Raw genomic sequence first — 26,290 nt, 5'->3', positions numbered from 1 at the left:
TACCCAGGTGCCCATGATGAAATAATGGATGGAGGGGCACCTGGGGTCTTCCTCCACCATCACAGCTGGAAAGTCGCCGCCATATGACCTGTAATTGTGTCGGTGCGACAAACCCCAACAAAATAAATAAATAAATGAACAATGTATGTTATACTGTATATCACTTTAAAGACAAATGTGGCCTGAAATTTTCACAATCTTCCTTGTTTGATTTTAAACTAGAAGCATGTACTTTTAAACCTAGAAAAAAAAAAGAAATAATTGACTATGGTCTTATGTTTTGTATATTTAACTCCTTTCCAACCAGTCTGAAAACTGAGTTATTGATATGTAACTTTTTATGGCTTTAATCTCTGGAACATTTATAGCTAATGGATGCTATAAAAGCCATCCTATGCAATAACATGTTTGTATTTTTTGTGAAGAGAATAATTGTAGTTTTAGGCAGATAATGATTTGCAAAGCAAATGTGAAATTAGGGTCGAGTTAATAAAAGATACAAAAGAGAAAAGTCTAGACTTTATTTTTCATCCCATGATTATGTCAACATTTTTAGGATAATTATTGCCTTTCATGGCAATTTACCATGGTTATAATCAGTGTCTGACTGTGCTTTACTTGACTTCTTGAACTTGAAAAATTTAAGATAGAAAAAAAGGAGGATTTCTGAAGTACTAGTGCTAGATAGGTTGCCAAGTGGTTGAAGTTGCTGACTGTATCACTGGCCCTGGTGACTACCAGTTTGGTCCTCTGGAAGGTTTGAATTCTTCTTTTTTTTTAAGTGAGGAAGACAAGTCATACAACTGTCACGTGAAATGTTTGTGGTTTAATACAGGCGCTAGTCTTTGAAGTAATGAAATAATTATTATTATGATAGTAGAGCCTTCTTGTCTTAAAGTTAGAATTGTTGTGCAAAATTCTGCACAGGTAATCATAGGCATGGAGTTGCAAAGACGGTTTCGGGCAAACACTCCACATCGGTATGTTGGTAATAAAATTTTAAGCAAATGTTTGGCATTAATATTTTATGCAAACACTTGACAAGGGCATCTTGTGCAAAATCTTGGCTTGAAAATCTACGTAAGTTTGGCATTTTTAGCTCAACTATTCGAAGAATAAGTAGAGCTATCCTACTCACCATGGCGTCGGCGTCGGTGTCACACTTTGGTTAAGTTTTTCATACCAGTCCACTTTTTGACAAAGTCTTTTGAGATAAAGCTTTGAAACTTTCAACACTTCTTTACCATCACCATGTCCAGTTGTAGGCAAGAGTACATAACTCTTATCAACGATTTTGGCAGAATTATTGCCCCTTTTAACTTAGAAATCTTGGTTAAGTTTTTCATACCAGTTCACATTTTGTGTAAAGTGTTTGACATATGGCTTTGAAACTTTTATCACTTGTTTATTATAACAGTCTCTATCTGTAGGCAAGAGTACATAACTCTGTCAACTATTTTGACTGAATTATGGCCCTTTTTGGATTTGGAAATTGGTACAATTTGTGTACAAGTCCATGTTTCATCAAAACTATTTGACATGTGGCTTTGAAAGTTTGCACAATTGTTCATCATCATGATTTATATCTGTAGGCAAGAGCACATAACTCTTTCAACTATTTTGGCTGAATTATGGCCCTTTTTTGACTTGAAAATTGGTTGAGTTTTCGTACAAGGCCATGTTTTGTCAAAACTATTTGACCTGTGGCTTTGAAACTTTGAACACTTGTTTATCATCATGACTTCCATCTGTAGGCAAGAGTACATAACTCTGTCAACTGTTTTGGCTGAATTATGGCCCTTTTTGGACTTGGAAATTGGTTTACTTTTCATACAAGTCAACGTTTTGTCAAAGCTATTTGACATGTGGCTCTGAAACTTTTACCACTTGTTTATCATCATGATTTCCATCTGTAGGCAAGATTACATAACTCTGTCAACTATTTTGGCTAAATTATGGCCCTTTTTGGACTTGGAAATCAGTGAAGTTTTTCGTACCAGTCTATATTATGCCTAACCTGTTTGTCATATGGCTTTGAAACTTTGATCACTTTTTTACCTTCATAGTCTACTTACCTATGACAAGGACTTGAGCTCAGTTATGGCCCTTTTCTGGCCATAGAAATTAGTTGGGTTTCGCATACCATTCGATATTTTGTCTATCAACTGTTTGATATATGGCTTTGACACTTTGAACACTTGCTTGCCAACATGGTCACACATATTTCATTATAGTGCAAAACTTATCCAAATCCACAAATGCAGGTTTGTCTTATCTGTTCCTTTTCTTTTGTCTGAAAATCTCGGGTAATATTTTGACCCTATACTTATATCAATGCTTAAAATAGTCTAGCGCGCTGTCAACAGACAGCTCTTGTTTAACTATAGGCCAGTACCTGGTGATGGTATCTTTAGATAAATGGCATACAAAGCTATGTCAGCTTTGCTTGCATTTGTAGCAATAGGCGAACACTTGGCAAGGGTACCTTGAGGCAAATGATTGGTGCAGATATCGTTATTAATGCACAACACTTGACATGTGTATCTAGTGGCCAGTTCTTGGTATGAGTTTCTTTAGGCAAACACGTGGCAAAGGTATCTTCAGGCAAACACTGGACATGTATTTTGCAGGGGCATCAGACACGAGAACTTTAAAGCAAATCGTATAGCATTAGTGTGTATAAGCTAATACTTGACACAAGACACTGGACATTGCCATTTTAGGAAAATTATTTTCACAGGAAAGGTATCTTTACCTGTGTATCCAAGGTATTTGTAGGCATATGCATAGGCATATGCTGTGAGCATTTAGTGCCTAAACAATTCAAGGGATGGAAATTTCTCATTTCAGAACTTTAGTACAATTAGTGTTACTTCCCCTGGTCTGCTAAAAACGAATGTTGCTTCATATAAGAAAAGAAATATGTTTTGTAAAATAATTCCCTCTTGAAAACTTCTGTTGAGCAATAACGTATATATATACATTTTCTGAAATCTGGAAAAAAAACAATGAGAGTGGTATTGATCTTTTCTCAATGCAATAAGCAATAAAACATCTGTATATGACTCATTACACCATATTTCATCAGGAACGTGGCCCGATGGTCTAGTGGTAACACACTTGACTGTCAATCCAGAGGTCTGGCGTTGGAATCTCGGCCCAGGCACAGGAAATTTCTGAGATGCTCTTGAGTGTCTCCCACCTAACTAAGATGCCAGCACTGATTCTTCCCAGGAAAGACAGCTTCGCGTGTGTCGGTGCTATACGCATGACACGTTAAAGAACCAGACTGTCTATTCGCAAAGAGCTAGCCTAAATTAGCCGGACAGGCCTGTATCTAAAGGATTCCTCTCCCTTCTCTTGGGGCTTTCTCTCGCTCTGTCCCTCTGGTCAGATCACTGTGTCTGTACTGGTAGAGGATGAATCTGGTGCACTGAATGGCTGCATGAGTGCTATGTAGATAGATAGATTTATTTCTGCATACACTGTACAATTTCATGGCATCATATAAAACATACAAACAACAACGAACAAAATGTATGTTAAATTCAACCATGTCATCAACATTATATACCACAGGATGACACAAAAAAGAGATAGAAGAACCCCTTATTTCCAGTGTGGTCCTTGGCATATAATAGGGTATGACATAGGAAGACATATCACAGGCAAATAAGAAAGACTCAAACTTATCACAAAAATATTGAAAAACTGGGTAATATCAAGCAATCATTGCAAAATGACAACTAAGATTATATTAAGAATCTTAAAGGTTAATTACATATAATGGTAATAAAAAATGTATTACAATGAGGTTGCAAATAATCACATAATCTCATAAAAATACATAAAAATGCCATGACTAAACCACAATTGACTAGAATGAAATTTATAGCAGAACGCGCTAACAAAAGCAGGAAATAAACCTATCAAATAGTGTACAATAGTTAAACTTAAACTTAGAAATGATACTTCTACATTAAAGACTTAAAAAATAAAACAACTTTACATTACATTAAACATGTGCTCCCTTAGTTTTAGTTTGAAACTCGACAAAGATGTGCAGTCGCTCAAATACTGAGGCAAACTGTTCCACAAAGTACAGCCAATGTATTCAAGAGTTTTTTCCAAAACCTTTAACTTTTTGAATTGCAAAACGCTTATTACCAGAAAATGGTAAAGCGCCTTTGAATGTGTTTATCATGAAAAGGGTGCTATTTTAATGATATCTGACCTACTTCACACATAACAATGAGTAGGCCCCTATTCCGTAACTTCCTACCTGATGTAACAGTCTTTTAATCAGTTAGTTCATTTTTATAGCTAAGAAAAAGTGATATTTCCATGACACCTAAAATCGCTTAATATCTCAACAAATTGCAGTATTTATGGCTAAGTTTGATCCCCATCATCAAACTTGGTCAGAAGCATCCTTGCACTGACCTGTCTCAAGCTAAGTTTGGACAAGTGGTTCTGTTCGAGTGGCCCTACGGACTGCTTAAAAGTGATTGACCACCTTTAAATGACTTCTTCTGATGAACTGCTCCATGGATGTTTTGTGCATTCCTGCACGGGCAAGTTACGGTTCGCATGGGCCTTTCTCAAGTTTATTATATGAGGGATAGGGATATATTCATGCAGTCCATCTGTCTGTCCCATTATCACATTTTTTATCCTAGAAGAAGGCGAAGGGATATAGTATTGGCTTTGCCCATCCGTCAGGATTTATATCTAAGACATTGTTTAGAGTATTTAAATAAAACAAAGTAGAAGTGTTCAAATGGTTTACGCAAATTGCACAGCAAAAATTGGAGAAAACACTAATGATGTAAAAAATGTACAATTTTTCAAATCCACCTTCATTAGTCTGAACGATATATTACATGTATATGTTTTAATGCAGCTTCGAGCCCTTCTGGGTTTTATAAATAGCAGCAGTAACAAACCCAATTGACGATACATAAAAATGGACAAGTCAAATGTAAATAGTTTTGACAGTTTTTTTCGTCGGCTCATAATGCTTTGTTAAAAAGTATATCTTATTCTGTAACGGACGGTGACCTAAATGGGCCAAACATTGGGTCAAGTCTACGGTTTTGGTGTAGAATACGAAAGTAAGTGCGCACCAAAAATATGTCAGTAAAATTTCGTATTTAGTCTTCATTGGACGTAGGCGACCGCTATACTGTAGAACTTCCGGCAATGACGCGAAAATGTTTTCTAAATTTCTTGCTCATTTCTGTCTTGTCGTTGTCTCACCAGTCAGTCGTCATTATAGAACACCCGCGCTATATGTAGCTGAAATTACTGAGCAAACCTTCCATTGACCCTACATTTTGCGGCTGTAAAGCAGGTCATTTTTAATAACTGTATTCTTGTATAGTATCGCAACTTACGCGATGGTTGACCTTGCTGATTATCATTCGATATTTCATGTAGAAATCAGGTGCTAGGCAGCCGTGTATATTATATGGAATAGTTTGTAACATGCAATATCAAAGTATATAATTACATTGATCAGTAAAACTTCCAATCACTAATTTATTTACCAAAATTATTTCCCTTTCTCGTGCAGCTCGTGTTTTACGTACTCCCTTTCCAATAATGTGTGCCTTATATTATTATAATATAAGGTCACTCGGTCAAGTTGCGTCACTAATAATGATATTAGAAAACTTTCTTTCAAAGAATATTGACAACTGTAACATGAATCAGAATGCTAAACCTGACGTCGCGATATTCCTGCTTCCGACATTCCTATATTACGCGCCCTTTCATTGAGTCGCATCCGAGGCATATTCAGTTTATTTCAGATATTTTCTGCTTTTTACTTTCACAAAACGCAAGGCTTCTTGAGACATACAACAAGAATCAAATTTTAAGAATACAAATGACAAAATCACGATTTGCACGTGCGCAGTCAAGCACGGGATTTTCGAAAAAGTAAACATGATTTTACCGATATTTGTGTAGACATTCAGGTCGATACAAATGTTTAAAATTCATTAGCTTAACATTTAGAATAAAAAAGATATCTACATTCTTCAAGTGTCTAGTTGAACGTTTAGCTCAGTATAAGTCTTCCGTGGGGATGTTCTAGGAATCATTCTTACCAACCTAACACCGCATTTGTGAACTTCAAGCATCAAGTAGAGAATCTGCGTTCAAGTCTGACTGCCTTTATTTCTATGAAGTTGAAACCTTGTAAATCGTGTCAGAAGTTCAAATAATTTCATTAAATTCTCTAGTGAACTAACAATTATTTCAATTATTCTGACTCGTAAGGTTATGTGCAGTAATCGGTCCAAATCGGTTCATGGTGTAGAAAGAAGTCCCTAATAAATAGATCCTATTTTTCCATTTTCGCGCATTTGCGCGTAAATCGGGGCCAAATGGCATTATTCACTCGTGGAATAATTTTACATAAAATAGACGTGTTTCATGCTAATACTTCGCATGTTTTCGAGTTGTTCACTTGAAACGAAGTGGGTTTATTCTAGGACCGCCTTTTGAAATGCGGCAATATGAGGTACCTGACTTCATCGACTTGCATTCACGCATACTATTCAACACCTTTTTCTTTCGTTTCTAAGCAAATGTATGATATCTTTGTGGAAATAGGTCTACGACGATGAAAATCTAGAAACTGTAACAAATGTTCTGAATTAGCGAATTTATATGAACAAGAACAATTTCTTTTGTATATAGCCTTAAACAAATTGCCACCAAAGTGCTTGCTTAATCCCTTACAGAGTTATGTATATTGATATGGTTGAACATTGAAATATTTTTAAACATTTTCTTAGATATGACACGACACAAGTTCCTACGTTCATGTCACGTTGATTCATTAAAAGAATTGACGCAAGGCACGGGCGAATTTGTGTATTTTGTTGTCTTATGTTCTCCTCTGGATCATTTTAACCGATAAGACGGCAAATTTTACCTAATTGTTGATCATGTTGCTAGCTCGCTTTCAAATTTTTTCTTTGATAAGGCTACATTTTTACACGACTGAGCTATCAATCTCAGGTGACTGTGGGCGATTTGAGGTAGTAGATGCCAAATTTTGCACTTTTATTTTTATTTTTCTTCAGCTTTCCGTAGATTCAGCGAAAATCAACTAAACACAAGAATTAAAGCATATATAGTAATCATGTATTTGTATGTTTTCTTAAATCCATTAACAATATCTGTCATTTATAATACTCTGTAGTCCATACATAGCTTATAGTGAAACCTAAGTCCACGAAAATGTGGACCAACTTTCTTAAGTATTACCATATTTGGCCTGGTGGCAAAATGTTAGGGGAAAAGCAGGAGTCCAACAATGCACAGTGCCTTTTACATAAACCTCTCCCCTACCTGCCTGTCAACCGATTTCTTTTTCAGTACTCCTTGCTGAATTAGGCCTCTGTTATTTTGGATCGTCATTTTCACACCTGACCCACTTCAGCACATCGATTCCGTCAAGATCAGCTGAACGTTTTAACCACCCGCACTGAATATCATTTTGAAGGAAAACAGGTGTATCGAACGAGGGAGTTGTCGTACTGGTACATTCTCTGCACTTACGCAGGTCATTTCCAAGTTTAGAAATCAACAAAAGAGAAACTCCAGCTTAAGGGACCGTATACATTATTACTTAAATGTTTGAACGGTGTTTTGGTTGCTTCCCTTACACTAACTCGGCCAAAGTAAATCAGATAGGTAGGGTATTGGCTATGCATATCGAAAAAAAAAATCTGAGATATGTTAAGAGAAGTCTGGCTATTGTTTGAGCACAAGTATTGGCATAAAACTCACATTCTGTATATTTTCAAAAAAATTGCGGACCGATGAAGTAAGTCCCATAAAAACAACCAACATATCATCATACCTTTTGCAAGTGAAACTAAGCAAAATTAATTTCAAAACGGCATAGATCTTCATCATAGAATGGCGGCCCTTTCCTGCACTTGTCTATCATATACACTCTAGGACTTTAAAAACGTCCCTTGTACATGCATTTGGAAGATTTTATCCAAGAACATTTTCATAATGCATATATTTATGAAATATGCATATAAATAAGGGTATTAAGGTGGTGATTTTCTGAGCTAAACGAAGCGTGACTACTGCCCGTGAAACTAATATCCGGGTAAGTTTTACTCTGATATACAGCGATTTGGTTGTAGCAGTCGGAAAAGAATTTCAAATATTTTTTTGTTTGGTTTAACGTCGCACCGACACAATTATAGGTCATATGGCGACTTTCCAGCATTGATGTTGGAGGAAGACCCCCAGGTGCCCCTCCGTGCATTATTTCATCACGAGCGGGCACCTGGGTAGAACCACCGCCCTTCCGTAAGCCAGCTGGATGGCTTCTCCACATGAAGAATTCAACGCCCAGAGTGAGGCTCTAACCCACACCGATGAAGGGCAAGTGATTTAAAGCCAGTGACCTTAACCACTCGGCCACGGAGGCCCTTAGAATTTCAAACACTCGTTTAAGTTGTAAAAATGTAAATAAATCGACCAATTTTCCAATGATAAAAAGTTAAGTTGATTTTAAGTTGCAAAACGCTAACGTAGGTGACGTTGACGTAACTTAAAACTTTCACGTGGAAACCATAGGGCCGTAACCTTTCCAGTATAATTTCAGTGACTCTTGCATACCGAAATAACTGAATATTGAATGAAATTGTCACTTATAGCGTTTCAACGAAAGATGTTGACAAGAAGAATAAAATGTCATACCAATTTAATGATAACCCTTTAATTTGATAAAAGTTTGGAAATCTTGACCAGTTTGGTTTTTTGTGAGTTTGTAATCGACTTTAACATTATATGAAAATATCTGACATTTGAAAATGCATGAATTTCGTATGACGTGAACTACAGCACGAGCTACACGCGGTCACTCTTCAAGTAATATGAAAGAAACCACCATATTGGTTCAGGTTTGATGAGAAATAATAAATGAATATAAAGATAGTTGAAATTTCTTTCATATATGGTTTCGACGTTGTTAAAGTCCTTGAGTGTACTAATCATACTTTGTCTAGACCTGGTTCCCGAAGATATTTCGAATGATATGCTGTCCTATCTCCAGTCTTATAATATCCTGTCCTATCTCAAGTCCTAGCATGACTTGTGTTATCTCAAGTCCTATCAAATGCTGTCCTACTTCCAGTCCTAGCATGTCCTATCTTAAGTCCTAGCATAAACTGTCCTTTCACAAGTCCTATCATATGATTTCCTGTCTCAAGTCATGGCATATACTGCCCTATCTCAAAACCTAGTAAATCCTGTCCTACCTCCAATCCTAACATATGCTGTCCTTTCCTAAGACCTAGCATATGCTGTCCTACCTCCAATCCTAGCATATGCTTCCTTTCCCAAGTCCTAGCATATGCTGTCCTACCCCAAGTCCTAGCATATGCTGTCTTTTCTCAAGTCTTGCGATATGCTGTCCAATCTCAAGTCCTATCATATGCTGTCCTATCTCAAGTCCTATCATATGCTATCTTATCTCAAGTCCTATCATATGCTGTCCTATCTCAAGTCCTATCATATGCTGTCTTTGCTCAAGCCCTATCATATGCTTTACTATCTCAAGTCCTATCATATGCTTTACTATCTCAAGTCCTATCATATGCTATCTTATCTCAAGTCCGATCATATGCTGTCCTATCTCAAGTCCTATCATATGCTGTCTTTTCTCAAGTCCTATCATATGCTATCTTATCTCAAGTCCTATCATATGCTGTCCTATCTCAAGTCCTATCATATGCTGTCCTATCTCAAGTTCTATCATATGCTGTCTTTTCTCAAGTCCTATCATATGCTATCTTATCTCAAGTCCTATCATATGCTGTCCTATCTCAAGTCCTATCATATGCTGTCCTATCTCAAGTCCTATCATATGCTGTCTTTTCTCAAGTCCTATCATATGCTTTCTTATCTCAAGTCCTATCATATGCTATCTTATCTCTAGTCCTATCATATGCTGTCCTATCTCAAGTCCTATCATATGCTGTCTTTTCTCAAGTCCTATCGTATGCTATCTTATCTGAAGTCCTATCATATGCTGTCCTATCTAAACTCCTATCATATGCTGTCTTTGTTCAAGCCCTATCATATGCTTTACTATCTCAAGTTCTATCACATGCTTTACTATCTCAAGTCCTATCATATGCTGTCTTATCTCAAGTCCTATCATATGATATCTTATCTCAAGTCCTATCATATGCTGTCCTATCTCAAGTCCTATCATATGCTGTCTTTTCTCAAGTCCTATCATATGCTTTCCTATCTCAAGTCCTATCATATGCTGTCCTATCTCAAGTCCTATCATATGCTGTCCTATCTCAAGTCCTATCATATGCTGTCTTTTCTCAAGTCCGATCATATGCTATCTTATCTCAAGTCCTATCATATGCTGTCCTATCTCAAATCCTATCATATGCTGTCTTTTCTCAAGTCCTATCATATGCTTTCTTATCTCAAGCGCTATCATATGCTGTCCTATCTCAAGTCCCATCATATGATGTCTTTTCTTAAGTCCTGTGATATGCTGTCCTATATCAAGTCCCATCATATGCTGTCCTATCTCAAGTCCTATCATATGCTATCTTATCTCAAGTCCGATCATATGCTGTCCTATCTCAAGTCCTATCATATGCTGTCTTTTTCCTCAAGTCCTATTCATATCTATCTTATCTCAAGTCCTTCATATGCTGTCCTATCTCAAGTCCTATCATATGCTTCTTTGCTCAAGCCTATCAATCTTTATATTAAGTCCTATCATATGCTTATATCTCAAGTCCTATCATTGTATCTTATCTCAAGCGATCATATGCTGTCCTATCTCAAGTCCTATCAATATGCTTTTATCTCAAGTCCTGTGTATGCTGTCTATCTCAAGTCCTATCATATGCTGTCTTAATCAAGTCCTATCATATACTGTCTATCTCAAGTCCTATCATACGCTGTCTTATCTCAGTCCTATCAATGCTGTCCATCTCAAGTCCTATCATACGCTGTCTTATCTGAAGTCCTACATATCTGTCCTATCTCAAGTCCTACATATGCTGTCTTATATCAAGTCCTATCATATGCTGTCCTATCTCAATCCTATCATGCTGTCTTATCTCAGTCCTATAATATGCTTACTATCTCAAGTCCTATCATATGCTATCTTATCTCAAGTCCTATCATATGCTGTCCTATCTCAGTCCATCAATGCTGTCTTTGCTCAAGCCCTATCATATCTTAATCTCAAGTCCTATCATATGCTTACATCTCAAGTCCTATCATATGCTTCTTATCTCAAGTCCGATCATATGCTGTCCTATCTCAAGTCCTATCATATGCTGTCTATCTCAATCCTATCATATCTGTCCTATCTCAAGTCCTTCATATGCTGTCTATCTCAAAGTCCTATCATATGCTGTCCTTCTCAAGTCCAAATCATATGCTGTCTTATATCAATCCTATCATATGCTGTCTTATCAAGTCCTATCATAGCTGTCCTATCTGAAGTCCTATCATATGCTATCTTATCTCAAGTCTATATGCTGTCTATCTCAAGTCCTATCATATGCTGTCTTATCTCAAGTCCTATCATATGCTGTCCTATCTCAAGTACTATCATATGCTGTCTTATATCAAGTCCTATCATATGCTGTCTTATATCAAGTCCTATCATATGCTGTCCTATCTGAAGTCCTATCATATGCTATCTTATCTCAAGTCCTATCATATGCTGTCCTATCTCAAGTCCTATCATATGCTGTCTTTTCTCAAGTCCTGTGATATGCTGTCTTATCTCAAGTCCTTAAGGTTTTGATAGGCTGTCCTTTCTCTAGTCCTATCGTACGCTTTTCAAATTCCACTTATGGAAAAAAGGATAAGAAAAATGGAAATAATGATTTGTCAAATACATGACGAAAACACTGTTCCCTACATGAGAATGAAATCTCAATTCAGTTACTTCAGAACGTCTTGAATGACCCTGTTTGTAGTAATTATCACATGTAGTATTATCGTTAATCTAACAGACATCAGTTGATCTGTGAAAAGAAATAATAAAGCCAAAACTGATGCTAATTAAAATTATGAGGACAATATCTGTCTGGTTTTTTTTAGTTTAGATGCAGTGGATAAAACACCAAATGTCAAGAACTCAAGTTCAATTATTGCATGCTTTAGTTCTAACAGAAATGAGCCGTGCCATGGGAAAACCAACATAGTGGCTTTGCGACCAGCATGGATCCAGACCAGCCTGCGCATCCGCGCAGTCTGGTCAGGATCCATGCTGTTCGCTAACAGTTTCTCTAATTCCAATAGGCTTTGAAGGCGAACAGCATGGATCCTGACCAGACTAGGCGGATGCGCAGGCTGGTCTGGATCCATGCTGGTCGCAAAGCCACTATGTTGGTTTTCCCATGACACGGCTCAAATGTTGTTTTGGACCTTTGAGACTTAAAACGACATCTATAAAGTGTAACGAATAAATCTAAATTATGGGACATTTTATGACAATGGATAATGAGACATCCGCTGCGATGACATCATGCATAAAAATGCACTTTTCTTCAAAGTTCAGTTGGATTTTTAAGTAAATATCAACAAGCTATTCATAATCAATAATCAAACAAGTTTGAACAGTGGATATCTTTTTCAATATCGTCTTTGAAGCGAAGCAGATCAAAATTGTAAAATGTTTGGTCGTCCAGTTTTAGCCTTTGTATTTGACACATTTGTAGGATCCAAAGAAGGCTGCAAGCTATTGCCCAATCAGCCTAACCAGCTGTGTTGGAAGGACCATGGAGAGGATTGTGAATGCACGCCTGAAGTGGTACATGGAGACTAACAACCTATTCGCAACGCAACAAGCTGGCTTCAGACAATTCCGCTCCACTGAGGACCAGACCCACGTATCTATCGCAAGAGATAGAGGACGCCTTCCAAGAACAGAAAGTCGTGCTTACAGCATGGATTGATCTACAGAAAGCGTTTGACAAATTCTGGACTGATGGACTCCTCGTCAAACTGATGAGGAGTGGAGTAGGAGGTCACATGCTGAGGTGGATTAAGTCATACCTCTACAACAGGAGAGCAAGTGACTCGGTGACTGTGAGACTTGCTGTTCCTCGTCTTGACCGCGGGAAGCAAGAGGATGAAGGCGTTTGGAAGAGCCTCACACTTGCTATGATCAATGAAGACTATCCTCCGGAATCATGGGCTCATGTTTATACAGATGGATCAGCCACATGCGCCGTCAAAGATTGAGGAGCAGGAGTTTACATTCAATACCCATCTGGCAAGAGAGAAACACTACATGCAGCCACAGGAAAACACTGCAGCAATTACAAGGCAGAGACTGAAGCACTCATAAAGGCCGTCTCAATGGTTGAAGACCCGGCAGAAGAAAGCTCCTCAGTCGTCTTTCTCACAAATGCACTGTCTGTCATGGAAGCTCTGATCAACAAAAAAGCTCCGCAGCTAGCCAGGAGAATGCAGAGCCTGAGTATAACCTGCAAAGTAGCACTTCAGCGGATTCCATCCCATTGTGGACTTGCAGGCAATGAAGAGGCAGACAAACTGGCTAAGCTAGGAGCTCAGTCAGAACAGCCAACAAAACCTGTGAGTTACAAGGAGAAAGTCACCATCATCAAGGCACTAACGAGACCAAGCTAGAAGGAAGATGCTTTTCGTCTCCTTGATCGGTCTGAATAAGTGATGATAGTCAGGCTCCGCTCAGGGCACAACAAGCTCAATGCTCACATGTACAAGAAATACAGACTGGCATCATCGCCAACTTGTTCATGTGGTGAGGAAGATGTGACTGCGGAGCATATACTTCAGAGATGTAAAAGGTATGACCAGGAGCGAGCTGCGATTTGGCCGATAGATACCTCAATCCACCAGAAACTGTATGGAGGCATTGAGGATCTGCGGCAAACCAGTTTCATCGACTGGTCTGACAGTGTAGTCGCGAACGAGACGAGGAAGAAGAAGATACATTTGTGAGCGTTGGTCTCTTTTCTACCATGATTAATTTTGAAACACATACATGTTATCAATATTAATTTTGATAAATGAATAGGTGCGTTATCAATATATTGTCTACTCTTCGGGGACATGTTTTCGCATTTGTAACACTAAAAGTAGCCGGCAACACAATATGTTGAACTACAGACCGACGAACAAAACGACACCTACTCGCAATATATCCCTCTATCTTGGCGGTTTGGAAGTATTGTTTTAATTATCACTGCCAGCAATATATATAATTTGATGGGGAAATAGTTTTTCAAGTATCGCATTTTCAGTTGTGAAGCTTCTTTAGCTTCTGTGACGTACCGTAAGATAAAAACATGCGTGGTAACATTGTGACACGATGGATTATTGGTAACATTCTAGTGGTAACACAACTGGCTGTCAGTCCAGAGATTCGGGGTTCAAATCCTGGTCCAGACATTGGAAACATCTGATATTTGCGCTCAACTAAGAAGCCAGTACCGGGTTTTCATAGGAAAGAAGGTTTTGCATATGTTGCTGCTCTACACTGGACACGTTTAAAAACTTATAAAGAACTAAGCTAAGTTAGCCCGACACACCAGTATGTCTCTCTGTTTTGGAGCTTTGCCTCGCTTTGTTCTCTGTAGTCAGATAGTCTTGTATCTGCACCGCTAGAGGATGAGTTTCGCGCCCTTGTCTTTGAGTGAGTAAAGCACCTATGGGCGTGATGCCATATGATATGATATGATACAAAACAAAACGAAATGAAATGAAACGAAACGAAACGATACAAAATAACTGTCACCTTTCATGCAGAAAATGCTACTTAATAGTACAAAATTCAGCAAAATAAGATTGACACTTAATTCGAGATTGTCACTTCAGAACGGAAAAACTCACATCAAGTTTCGCTACCAATTTTGCCTTAAAATCCATTTATATGACATTCAGAGCGCAGGAAAGGAAAAATGCCGAGAGCACCCGGAACTGGGTATTGCACGAAAAGTGACACCATGGGTCATGTTTTTGACGCAATAGCAAAAAAGTCGAACAATATTTGATTGAAACTTAATCGCATATATCCTGAATTTTGTACAGTAAACAAATTAGGAAGAAATTCGGCTACAAAATTTGGGGCACATTAATGTTTGTTAACTTCGACTTCTCCAGAAACAAATGACGTTGACCTGTAATAATGTTTTCGTGGGAGTACCACAAGTGACAAACTTGCTAGAAGCGATAATTTATCCACCTATATAATAATTAGATGTGCTGTCTTGAAATTGAGTATAACAATCAATTTGTTTTTGTCGGAACTTGAGAACAATTATAGCCTTGGAAATATGACATTAATTAGTCATAATGACTAAATATGACATGGCGTCATTCCCTCTTGCTTTGATATAAAACGCCTTATTAGGACCCTAATCAATTTAACAATTACAGTCTAACTCTGACCCTCCTAAATTTCTATAATGAACTTGTTCATCTTTCAATTTGGCCAGTACCATTAACTGTTTAAAAGGGGTGCTTACCAAAAAGATACTGACTGAATTGCGAACAGTGCAGATCTTGATTAGACTGCACAGATGTGCAGGCTGATCTTTGTCTGCACTGGTCGCAAAGGCAGAAACACATGCGGCCAGCAGGCTAAGGGTTAATTTTTTAAAGAAATATTTAATGAAAATTTTATTTTTTAGTTGGTCTACACAATTGAGATATACATTATTTAGATGGCTATCAGGTGGCAATATGACGTGTTTGAATTCATGACAAATGCTTGATGAAAGTCACATCATATACACTTGTACGAGGTTTATGTAGCAGTCATGGTTTCTTACGATATACTCGTGATAAAATCCAATCCAAGACTTTGAACATTTCTTCATAGACTTTGAACATTTATTCATTATTATATTGACTTTATAATACAACAAGTTCAAAACCTCGGTCGAGTTCTTTTCCACTCTTTATATTTTTTCAGAAAGAAGCATTTGAAACATTAGCTGTTTCATCGTTTCATGGTTTTTACCATAAATTCAGAAAGTGAGGTGACTGTCCTGTGAGTTTGATTACTATTTTCTTCGCAATGCGTTTTTATATTTGTGTTGTTACTTTTTTTCAGCATTGTTCAAAATGTGTAAATGTCAAATATACTTGTTAACATTTCTTATTTCCCAGTCGCAAAACAGTAAATATTAGAATATTGCAACTTATATAGAGAGACATTTTACCTTTTCAGCACATAAAACAAATAAAGACAAGACTATTGGCCAAGAAAGAAATTTCCTACCGGAAGGGGTTTTGTCATAATTATTTGTTTCCATAGGAAACACCATTTTTCGGACTGGAACTTATTTTTAAAAAGAAGATTTTTAAACATTATATATACATATATTTATATAAAAGTTTTATGAAAATATATTTTGTACTTCTTAAATTATCAAATAATGTACATTTTGTCGTAGCAACAAAATAAAAGAACGTTCATATTCCCCTTATTGCCTTCTATCTATGTATCAGGTTCATGACAAAGTTTTTCAGAAAACCGTCTTGTACTTCTAAAGTTATCACAGGCTCCAACTAAGTGGGACGGACTGACAGACGGGGGAGGGGGGGGGGGGGGGGAGGCAAAGGGGCAAACCATACGTCCCCTTCGGTGAATCGCCGGTAGGGGACAAAAAGAAGAAAAGAAAAATATACTTATTTTGCAGTGAACATTTTGTTGTTGTTGTTTAAATTTTAACTTGCTAATAACATATTTACTTACTTTAGCACGCCTTTTCTTACACGTTTTACAGTTTGTGGTTACGATATCTTCTGGGATGTGTGGAACACACTGTGATATTAATGACAGTTAAAGTCCACCGGAGCGTCGTCCTTTGGTCTGTTTTTACGAACCATCTTGTGGTTCTACCTTCTGTAATATTACTGAGTATACGCGTAATGCAAGCGCGTTTCCATAAGTTTGTATCTGAGCCGTGCCATGAGAAAATCAACATAATGGCTTTGCGACCAGCATGGATCCAGACCAGCCTGCGCATCCGCACAGTCTGGTCAGGATCCATGCTGTTCGCTAACAGTTTCTCCAATTCCAATAGGCTTTAAAAGTGAACAGCATGGAGCCTGACCAGACTGCGTGGATGCGCAGGCTGGTCTGGATCCATGCTGGTCGCAAACCCACTATGTTGGTTTTCACATGGCACGGCTCATTTAAACTCGGTTGAAAGAACATAGAAATGTCTTAAAAGATATTGACAAAGTACAAATGTTTGATTTTTATCTAGCATGACATAATGGATCATTGAGAAAATTACCAATATTTATATGACATTTTGATGTGCGGAAATGTGTTGACAACTGGAGAAACAATGGATTTTGTAATGTGTTAATGTTGTCGTGGGAGTACGGTAATTGTAACAACTAGCTGGAAGCTTTCCACTTAATTTGACTAGAATTAATCTGCCTACTTTTAATTTACCAACAAAACTTTGTGATGAAGAAATGCCTGCAGTTATAGACCTGAAAAAGTAGCTTTACTCCTATGGAAAAGGTTGACATTTTGACTAAACTGGCTTTAACGTAAATGACCTATACAATTTCCTCTAGGTCCTTTAATTGAATTAAAGATCATACATGTATGAGATAATGTTAGAATGTTGAAATCTTACGTGCAGTAGTCTTCTGGAAACTGACTTTTAATCAGGTACTCTTTAGAACTACGCAGTTTCGTTATAGAAACTTAATTTTCAAAACATCAAAGATTTCATTGACCAAAATTCCACATGAAAAAATACATTTTTACCATATGAATGCTTGCATTCTGACATGTTAAGAGTACATAAAAGTAGCACACCTTTACTCAATATGTTATGATTTTAAGCATCAATCAATGAAATAAGTAAAGCTATTTATCTAAAATACATGTTCACATATCCATCAATATTATAAAATTTAAGAGCTAACATTTATCAGTTATGTTTGAACGACAGTAAAAATTCCTTTTTCATCTTGCTTAAATTCCAGACGGAACTTTAATGAAATTTATGTAAAAAAAATAACATTTGAAATCATTACGCGCGCACGCACATCCCTTACTGTAGTATTTTTTTTTCAACGCTAAGACCAATACTGCAAAGTTATAATGATAGTCCACTTTCTTCCATTTGTCTTTAGGGTCAATTTTAATGTGCGTCTGCGTTCATTTCTCCAGGCCCTCACATATACCATAGGTTATTGCAGATGCGTAAAAATACTATCATATTTTTTTCCTTTGGATTTTGGATTTGATATATCTAGTTTTAAAACAGTTGATTTTATGTTTATATGTTGCTAGCTGGGGTTAATTGGTTAGCAAAATATTCTGCGAAATCTTCTGGAAATAAAACAAGCACATTGTTTCCTATTTTAACATTTACAGTGTATCTTAACCTGTGAATAAAGACCACCTTCCAATAAAGACCAAATTTTGGCTCTCCCAAGGGTGGTCTTTATAGACAGGTTTGACTATACTTCAAATCTTATCTACATAGAATTTAGAGTTCTCTTTAATTCATTTGTCGACAATTCGAATCTTAGCGTTGCCTTTAAGTGATACCTAAGCCAGATCAATAACTCGTGCATCAAAGAAATCATGGTTAACGGTCATCATTAGCACCATTTCTACTCGTACTATTACTTTTGCACTGTTCCTGCAAAGTACATGCATGTAAAAGATATTGTCATGTTTGAAACAATGCAAAGCACGAATTGTGAGATTCTGTTACATATCATTTCATAGTGTTCATTTATACGTTAACATAAACTCGTCTAATATAAACTTATGTCATAAACGTTTATGTTATACTAATTGAAGCCTGTTTGAACACTCGAGTCCACTTTTTCGAAAAAGCTAGAAATAGTGTCATATTAAAAAAAAAAGTGTGGTCGTGAATTTAATGGAGCTCGAAACCACAACCCCGACATAATATCCGCAAGATCACCGCTACTATCAAATTTAACCAATGAGCAGTCATTTTCAAAAACGAGCGATTGCCTATGACTTTGATTTACATTTTCTTCTCATTTTATATTGATACTAAATGGATGTATGACATTTTACAAAAATATATATTTCATATCTTCGTTATTAACATTTTAATATGTATCCATTCTTATTTGTTTGTTCATACGAGAACTTCAGATATCAATGATGTGACGAACGAACTGAAGACATTATGCACTGAAATATTTTATTCCTCGTTTCACCATAGTTAGGGCTTAACAAGATTTTGTCGGAATTGTTAATTCGCTCAGGGTCTTTGTCTTCTGGACCTGTGTCAAAGTGTTTAATCAATTCAATATTGAAAGACACATATGTATATACTTTTTACCACACGTTAGGTTGCCCTGTGGAAGCATCAACATTTCCTCTTTCTTTACACATTATAAGCAAAGTCAATTTGACCAAGTCCTCCTATGCTTAACCTTTAGCCTGCTGGCAGCAAGTGATTTAGGCTTTGCGACCAGTGCAGACCAAGATCAACCTGCACGTCCGTGCATACACCTAATTGTAGCAGGAGCAACTAGTGCGAGGTTAACGCATACAACTAATTGTAGCAGGAGCAACTAGTGCGAGGTTAACGCATACACCTAATTGTAGCAGGAACAACTGGTGCGAGGTTAACGCATATACTTAATTGTAGCAGGAACAACTGGTATGAAGTTAACACCTACACCTAATTATAGCAGGAACAGCTGGAATGCCGTTAACGCCTAAACCTTATTGTAGCAGGAACAACTGGGACGAGATTAACGCCTACAACTAATGATAGAAGGAACAACTGTTGCGAGGTTAACTCATACACCTAATTGTAGCAGAAACAACTGGTATGAGGTTAACGCATACACCTAATTATAACAAAAACACCTGATGCGAGGTTAAAGGTTAACGCATACACCAAGTTATAGAAGGAACAACTGGTATGAGGTTAACACCTACACCAAATTATAGCATGAACAACTGGTGCGAGGTTAACGCATATACCTAATTGTAGCAGGAACAACTGGTATGAGGTTAACGCATACACCTAAGTATAACAGAAGTACCTGGTGCGAGGTTCAAGGTTAACACATACACCAAGTTATAGAAGGAACAACTGGTATGAGGTTAACGCATACACCTAATTATAGCAGAGACAACTGGTTTGAGGTTAACGCTTACACCTATTTTTAGCAGGAGCAACTAGTGAGAGGTTAACGCATACACCCACTTATAAAAGGAACAACTGTAGCGAGGTTAACGCATACACCTAATTATAGCAGGAACAACTGGTGCGAGGTTAACGCATACACATAATTGTATCAGGAGCATCTAGTGCGAGGTTAACGCATACACCAAATTATAGAAGGAACAACTGGTGCGAGGTTAACTCCTACGCCTAATTGAAGCAGTAACAACTGGTATGAGGATAACGCATACACCTAATTGTAGCAGGAGCAAGTAGTGCGATGTTAACGCATACACCTAACTATAGAAGGAACAACTGGTACGAGGTTAACGCATAGACGTAATTATAGCAGAAACACCTGGTATGAGGTTAACGCATACACCTAATTATAGAAGGAACAACTGGTGCGAGGTTAACGCATAGACGTAATTATAGCAGAAGCACCTGGTATGAGGTTAACGCCAACACCTAATTATAGCAGGAACAACTGGTGCGAGGTTAACGCATACACCTAATTATAGCAGGAACAATTAGTATGAGGTTAACGCATACACCTAATTGTAGCAGGAGCAGCTGGTGCGAGGTTAACGCATTCACCTAATTGTAGCAGGAACAACTGGTATGAGGTTAACGCATACACCTAATTATAGCAGGAGCAACTGGTGCGAGGTTAACGCCAACAACTTATTGTAGCAGGAACAACTGGTATGAGGTTAACGCCTACACATAATTGTAGCAGGAACAACTGGTATGAGGTTAACGCCTACACCTAATTACAAAAGGAGCAACTGGTGCTAGGTTAACACATACACCTAATTGTAGCAGGAGCAACTAGTGCGAAGTTAAACACTACACCTAATTGTAGCAGGAATAACTGGTATGAGGTTAACGCCTACACCTAATTATAGCAGGAACAACTGGTGCGAGGTTAACACATTCACCTAATTGTAGCAGGAACAACTAGTATGAGGTTAACGCTACACCTAATTGTAGCAGGAGCAACTGGTGCGAGGTTAACGCATTCACCTAATTGTAGCAGGAACAACTGGTATGAGGTTAACGCATACACCTAATTATAGCAGGAGCAACTGGTGCGAGGTTAACGCATTCACCTAATTGTAGCAGGAACAACTGGTATGAGGTTAACGCCTACACCTAATTATAGCAGGAACAACTGGTGCGAGGTTAACGCATTCACCTAATTGTAGCAGGAACAACTAGTATGAGGTTAACGCATACACCTAATTATAGCAGGAGCAACTGGTGCGAGGTTAACGCCTACACATAATTGAAGCAGGAACAACTGGTATGAGATTAACGCCAACACCTAATTATAGCAGGAACAACTGGTGCGAGGTTAACGCATTCACCTAATTGTAGCAGGAACATCTGGTATGAGGTTAACGCATACACCTAATTGTAGCAGGAGCAACTGGTGCGAGGTTAACGCATACACCTAATTGTAGCAGGAACAACTGGTGCGAGGTTAACGCATACACCTAATTGTAGCAGGAACAACTGGTGCGAGGTTAACGCATACACCTAATTGTAGCAGGAGCAACTGGTGCGAGGTTAACGCATACACCTAATTGTAGCAGGAACAACTGGTGCGAGGTTAACGCATACACCTAATTGTAGCAGGAACAACTGGTGCGAGGTTAACGCATACACCTAATTGTAGCAGGAACAACTGGTGCGAGGTTAACGCATACACCTAATTGTAGCAGGAACAACTGGTGCGAGAGGTTAACGCATACACCTAATTGTAGCAGGAACAACTGGTGCGAGGTTAACGCATACACCTAATTGTAGCAGGAACAACTGGTGCGAGGTTAACGCATACACCTAATTGTAGCAGGAACAACTGGTATGAGGTTAACGCATACACCTAATTGTAGCAGGAACAACTGGTGCTAGGTTAACGCATACACCTAATTGTAGCAGGAACAACTGGTGCGAGGTTAACGCATACACCTAATTGTAGCAGGAACAACTGGTATGAGGTTAACGCATACACCTAATTGTAGCAGGAGCAACTGGTGCGAGGTTAACGCATACACCTAATTATAGCAGGAACAACTGGTATGAGGTTAACGCCTACACCTAATAAATATAGTTTGAACAACTGGTGCTAGGTTAACGCCTACACAGAATTGTAGCAGGAACAACTGGTATGAGATTAACGCTTACACCTAATTATAGAAGGAGCAACTGGTGCGAGGTTAACGCATACACTTAATTGTAGCAGGAACAACTGGTGCGATGTTAACGCATACACCTAATTATAGCAGAAACACCTGGCACAAGGTTGATGCCTACACCCAATTATAGCAGGACCAGCTGGTGCGAGGTAAAAGCCTTCACCTAATTATAGCAGAAGCAACTTGCGCAATGTTATCGTCTACACCTATTTATTGCATGAACAACTGGTGCAAGGTGAACGCCTATACCTTATTATATCAGGAGCAACTGGCGCAAGGTTAATGCCCATACCTGTTTATAGCAAGGTTAACGACCACACCTAATTGTAACAGAATCAACTGGAGCGTGGTTGGCGTGTACACCTTAAAGACGCGTCACAATATAACTGTATTTCTTTGTATTTCCATGATGGAAATTATACATGATTTGTATTATAAACATGAGAAATACAAGTATCTAGTTACATCCTGTATAGTAGGCTAAGACATGTGTTTAACGGGAAAAACATCTTTTTTAATGAATATAACAGTATAGTAGTCGCAACTTGACCGCGATGGTTGACCTTAGGCTGATTATTCATATCGATATTCTAGGGTGCTTAGGGTAGCCGTGTATATTTATATTGAATTAGTTTGTATACATTGCAGTATGAAAGTATATATACTTACATTTGATCAGTTAAAACTTTCCAGTACACTAATTTATATTTACATAGATTTATATTTCCTTTTTCCCGTGCAGCTCGAGTTTTATGTACACTCCTTTTCAATAATAGGTTGTGCCTCCTTATGTATTATAATGCAAAGGTCAACCATCGGGGTCAAGTTGCGTCCACTATATGCACAGTATTTGATGTATTATTATTAAAGCCGAGTTTAGCCCACAGGTAGGGTAGTTGTTTATCTATAATTAAAACAACTGTACTGAAAAGAGATTGGCTGATTATGTTTGCAGATGAAGTTGTGAAAACAATAATTTAGGGAGAGCCTGAATTTCCCACCTGTCATCTAGTAGTATAGCTGTATTTTATACCAGTATTATCAGAATGATTTTCACGAATTTTATATAGGTAGAAAAAGTAGGTCACTAGGTTGTGGTTGGTCTTTAATTATATCATGAACAACTGCATGAACTGGCGTGCGGTCATTATAGCAGTAGCAATTAGAGCGCGGTTAACACTTACAGGAACGACGTACGCTACGTTACCGCCTACACATAATTAACGGGTGCCACTTGCTGCGTCTAAGGTTAACACTTAATTTCATTTTAAGGCTGAAATTCGGATATTACAGCTGGCCTGTCTGTATTTGGATAATTACCGACAGTATATGTTGTTTAAAAACGCATAGTAATGGAAGTAATAAGTAGCGTTTAGAATATTAACTACTCTCATAGAAAAAGTTGAAATTTTGACTAAATCTGTTTAGACGCGAATGGATAAATATCATACCGAGCAATTTCCCCCGGATCATTTGCGAGGCGAGAGGACGTCGATAATATATGGTAGAATTTCTTCAGGATTTCGGACACTTAATTTAAATGACATTCTTTTTCAGTTGCAAACAAATTTATTTTATTGATTAGCCTTAGATATCTTTAATGATATATTGAATGAATTTTAATTGCATGTATGAGAAACAAAGTCAGTATAATATCCCTATTCAGTGTTATCTGATCAGAAGTTTTGAACTTATTTGAATATTTGACTGCACAATTCCCGCTTTAATTTTTTTTTTAATTTTATTTATTAATTTAAAAATATCAAGCGTGCATCTTTCACTAAAATATTTTATTTTTCTACACTAGTTTTAAATGTAGAGATAATCCTCTTCAAATGAATTTAACTTGACTAAATATGAACACTAAACGTGTTTGTAGCGCTACATTCACAATTAAATGCCATATTGGACAGTTATTTGCTGAAACGCGATAACTCGAACGCGCCTATATCGAAATTCGGGCTATCTCGAAAACATGTCCAAGTTCCGTCCCGACAACACAAGCTCAAAGTACAATTTAAAGTCGAATTTCGGTTCTATGGAAGTAAAATTCTCGATCCCTTGGAATTTGATATACAGAGTTTCAGCTGTATATATACTGTGCTTAGTTTATAGTACGTACTATACCAAGTTTCGGCGTATAAATCACAACTTCAACAATATCAGAAACAATTATTTTGATGGAACAAGACAGTACCTTATCTTAATTTACAGTTACAGATAACCCCAGAATATCAATCTAAATATGTAAAAACGAGTTACCATCATTAAAATCACATCAGAATAGCAACCTGCGCACTTTGGCAAGATTTACTTTGATGATACCACGATTTGCATAACTCATGTTCATCTTTTCTAAAGAACTGGGTAGTCTTTTAATTCTTCATCAAAGAATGTAAAGCATTATCAAGAAGTTCATCAAGGAGATAATATCATAAATGAATGGTAATTTAAAAGACATTTTCGTAAACGGAAGACGATATATTAGAAAATAAGTATGACGTTATGAATGTAAATTCCTTGTTTGTGTAATGACGAGATAAAAGTAAGCATAATTGCACTAAAATCATAAGACACATCGACAATAGTCACTTTATATCCCAGTTTCTTAACCCTTAGCCTGTTTAATTTCTATAAGGAACTTGTCCATCTTTAAATTTGGACAGTACCATTAACTGTTAAAAGGGGTGCTTACCAAAAAGATACTGACTGAACAGCGAACAGTGCAGATCATGATCAGACTGCACGGATATGCATGCTGATCATGATCTACGCTGGTCGCAAAGGCAGCGTCAGTGGTGTCCAGCATGATAAGGGTTAAACAATAGAAGCGAGCATTTATTACCGCTAATATACCATTGTTTAAAATTAATGTATATAGAAATTTGATCATGACGTATTGACAATCTCAGTTTCTTCAGTATATGACAAATGTATTCCTATATGTTGCTGTAAATGTTTCACGCATGATTTAATAACTAAAAAAAGCCTGTATGCATTAGGACTTAACAATATAATAGTAAGGCTTACTTTCGCACTGTCAGACAGACAAAATAATGCCCCTCAATACTGTATGGTGGGGCATAAACATGGGATATCTTTTTATACGCCCATTTAATCCCCCCCCCCCCCCCCCCCCCCAAAAACAAAAAAAAAAAAAAAAAAAAAAAAAAAAACGAAAAAAAAAGAAAAAACAAAAACACAAAACGGACTTATTACGTGATAGCGCGTGAGTCTGTCCGAGGTTACATATGCTTACTTAGGTGGCTATAGGAACAATAGCTAACTGCACTTTTTCCAAGATGTCATTCATTCTGTAAGCTTTTATGTGGTTATTTTTCTTTTGCGTGACTAAAAGAACAATAGAGAAAACAAAAGAGTAGCCACATAAATACCCATATGTAGGAACGTACGGCCGTCAGTTCGTCCATCCGTCCGGCCGTCCGTCGTATTCCTGTCCGGAGCATAACTTAAAAACCATTGAAGGTATTGACTTTAAACTCTGCATATTGGTGGTAATAAGACAATATGCAGAGCACATAAATTAGGTTGGTAGGTCAAATGTCAAGGTCACAATTGGAGCTCATTGATCATATTTGACCCTCATATTTCGTGTCCGGAGCTTAACATAACTGTTCAAGGTATTGACTTTAAACATGGCAAACAGGTAACTGATGATGAGACAATGTGCAGGGCACAAGATACAGGTTGGTAGGTCAACGGGCAAGGTAAAAATGGAGCTAAAAGATCAACATTGTCCTTCATATTTCGTGTAAGGAGCACAACTCAATATCCATTCAAGGTATTGACTTCAATCTCAAGTGGCATATATGTAGATAGCAAAGAGACAATTTGCAGAGCGCATGAGCC

The sequence above is a fragment of the Mercenaria mercenaria genome, chromosome 3 (genome assembly GCF_021730395.1).
Source record: "Mercenaria mercenaria strain notata chromosome 3, MADL_Memer_1, whole genome shotgun sequence".
In the NCBI taxonomy this organism is placed as follows: Eukaryota; Metazoa; Mollusca; class Bivalvia; order Venerida; family Veneridae; genus Mercenaria; species Mercenaria mercenaria.
This window is presented reverse-complemented; position numbering follows the sequence as displayed.